Source organism: Bactrocera dorsalis, chromosome 3 (assembly GCF_023373825.1).
Source record: "Bactrocera dorsalis isolate Fly_Bdor chromosome 3, ASM2337382v1, whole genome shotgun sequence".
NCBI lineage: Eukaryota > Metazoa > Arthropoda > Insecta > Diptera > Tephritidae > Bactrocera > Bactrocera dorsalis.
The window spans coordinates 47,196,121-47,199,186 of NC_064305.1; the positions used below are offsets into that span (position 1 = coordinate 47,196,121).

General features: G+C 33.6%; 1 long non-coding RNA gene across 1 annotated transcript; it reads right to left on the minus strand.

The window, feature by feature from the left end:
• Window positions 1-627: 627 nt before the first annotated feature.
• On the minus strand, window positions 628-2,476 carry LOC125777205 (uncharacterized). The gene is made up of 2 exons (XR_007422159.1): window positions 1,183-2,476; window positions 628-1,003 (listed from the first exon to the last, which is right to left on the minus strand). It is a non-coding gene; the product is annotated as an uncharacterized LOC125777205 (long non-coding RNA).
• Between the last annotated feature and the right edge of the window lie 590 nt (window positions 2,477-3,066).

Genomic DNA, 3,066 nt, shown 5'->3' on the forward strand with positions numbered 1-3,066 from the left:
TTTCCAAAAAGGTATCGGTGTCACTGAACCACTCTTATATTTCGAGCATTTTGCTTCCACAGCATTAGCCAACAGTAACCATGTGTCAGTTCTCAATTTAGACTTCGAGAAATCGTTCGATAGAATCGGAGCACATATCGTACTACGCCAATTAAAGCGATGGAAAATTGGAAACAAAATTTATAAATTTGTAAAATCGTTTTTAACCAATCGGAAACTGGCAGCCTGTATTAATAATTATAAGTCCCAAATATACAGTCTTCATAATGGCATTCCACAAGGATCGCCACTTTCAGTAACATTGTTCGTAATTGCGTTCAATGAAATCAACTCAATCATTTCCTCCAACTCGAAAGTAGAACATTTCACTTATGCCGATGACGTTTAAATTTTTTCTAATTTAAATGATCTCAATGACATTAATTACACCTTCTTAAACATCCTACAAAATATAAGTAAATGGGCAGAAACATCAGGTGCCAATATATCAGCAAGTAAATGTTCTACTTTCCACATCTGTAGAAAACGCAGATGTTTTTCCCCTTCATTATCTCACTCCAATATCCATATCCCGCACACTAATGTACTAAAAATTTTAGGCTTAACTTTTGATCATAAGCTAACGTATAAAGAACATTGTAAAGCTATTAGAGCTAGTTTATTATTAAGACTTAACATAATTAAATTTCTGTCATCCAAATATTGTCAAATTCACCCACATACACTTGTAAATATCACAAAAGCATTAATGTTATCAAAAATTGACTTTGGACTTTACATCTACGGACACTGTTCAAAAGCTAATCTGAAGCTGTGAAATGCACCGTACCACACCGCTGCGCGTAGAAGTATCCGCACATTCCCAACGTCGCCAACAAAAGTTATCCGGACAGAAGCTGGATTACCAGAAATCACGTCCAGAGTAAAACGTAATACAATGATGCTGATTCCTAAACTTCTCCACTGTAAAAACCAAGTTTTATTCGAACAAGTCTCTGCGTCTCTAAAACAATCAAAGAAAACGAAATGTAAATTTTCCACCATAGAACGATGCATAAATCTGTCAAATCAAATTAACATTATTACAAGAGCCACAAGAACACCAATTCCTGTTTGTCCACCATCTGTGAATCTCAAACCAATTTTCATCACCAAATTACTGCAGTATTCTAAAGGACTTACCTCACCGGATGAATACCAGCAACAATTTAACAAAATCACAGCACCACTCAAAAACGACTGGGAATTTATTTATACAGATGGGTCCAAATCTGATACCAGTACAATGTTTGCAGCCACAAACCAACTTGGTGTCACTATTGCCGTCGGTGCACTACCATCGTATAGCTCGGTATTTACAGCCGAAGCAGCTGCTTTACTTGAAGCGGTACTTTTTGCTTCCCAAAATGGAAACAAATCTGTCATATACAGCGATAGTAAATCTACTTTGGACGCCCTCATGAATTATGCAAATATCCGTAACGCTATATTTTCAAATAGAAATAATATAAAAATCATGTGGGTGCCAGGCCATGCAGGAATCCGCGGAATTGAATTAGCCGACAGCAGAGCGAAAGAGGCCACTTTTGAGCCCTTACATCTAAGTAACTACTTCGTGGACAAAGATTTACGCAAGCTTGTGCATAGCTTTCTACACGAAAGCTACTTAACTGAATGGAACAGCTATCAACACCACTATAAATCGCACAACCCTACAGGAATTAGACCATCGCTCTCGTCAAATATGTCTTGTCAAAGCATAAGAAGATTCACACTAGGGATGGCAAAATTGGTTACAGAATCGATTCTCGATTCTGACTATTTTTCTATATTTTTCGATTCTAAGAATCGATTATCCGGAGCCAAAAATCGATTCTTTCGATTCTAATCGATTTTAAATTAAAAGGACAAAAATTTATTTATTAAATCACAAGGCATAAATTGAATGAATAATTCAAATCGATTAAATAAAACACAAAAATAGTTATAAACAATTATATTGTTTTGTTTATAAATAAGCTACAGGGAACATTACATTTCATTTCACAAAAATAGTTAAAAACAATTATATTGTTTTGTTTATAAATAAGGTACAGGGAACATTACATTTCATTTAAATTTTTTTTAAATAATTCAAGTTGTTTAAAGAAGTTTAATAAAATAAATTTTTAAATAAATTTAAAATAAGTAAAAGAACAATAAGCTAATTGTCAGTTTAAGAAAACCATACATTTTCCGGGACAGATCTTAAAAACAGAAGCATATTTAAATGATCTGGCGTTAACCGGCTGATTCGCAGTTAGCCCAGTATGCGAAAATAAACGTTCACAAGGTGTTGAAGTCGCAACAATTGATAAGTATTTTCTTGCAATCCTCGATACGTGAGGATACTCATTTTCGATACTTTTCCAAACAAGTAATGGATCTGGTGTACTACCTCTATCTACTATCGGCCGATTAATAAATTGCCTTAATTCAATTGGTACTCCACCCGCTTCATCATTGTCGTTGTACTGATTACTCGATTCTACAGCTTGATCCAAAAAATCCCAGAAATTTTTGTCTTTGTTTGATGACTGTTGATCTCCAACAGCTAGCCGCTATCACACTCAATAGCTAAGTTTTTTGACACTTTCACCTCCTCTTTTACCAGTGAACCTATACGTATAAAATTCCAATAACATATTAATATTTAAAGTATTATAATAATAAAAAAAATTAATTTTTCTCTATAGTTTAATAAATTTTCCATGTCAATGACGTACCCACAGTCTCTATAGCACGTGAACAACTAAGGATACTCTGGAAACCAATTTTTTTGTATCGAGGATCAAGAAGCGTTGCGATGTGATACACTTTCACAGACTCAATGTTGGAAAATTTTTGCTTTAATTCAGCCATTAACCTTTTCTTTAATTCTTTACCAACTGTCGTGATGGGATTAAGCTGATTTGTTTTCTGCAAAAAAAATAAAATAAAAATTATACAGTTAAATACAATTAATCTTTTATGATAGTATTCTTTTCATCTATTATTTTTTCATGATAGTAATTACTTTTAAAAATC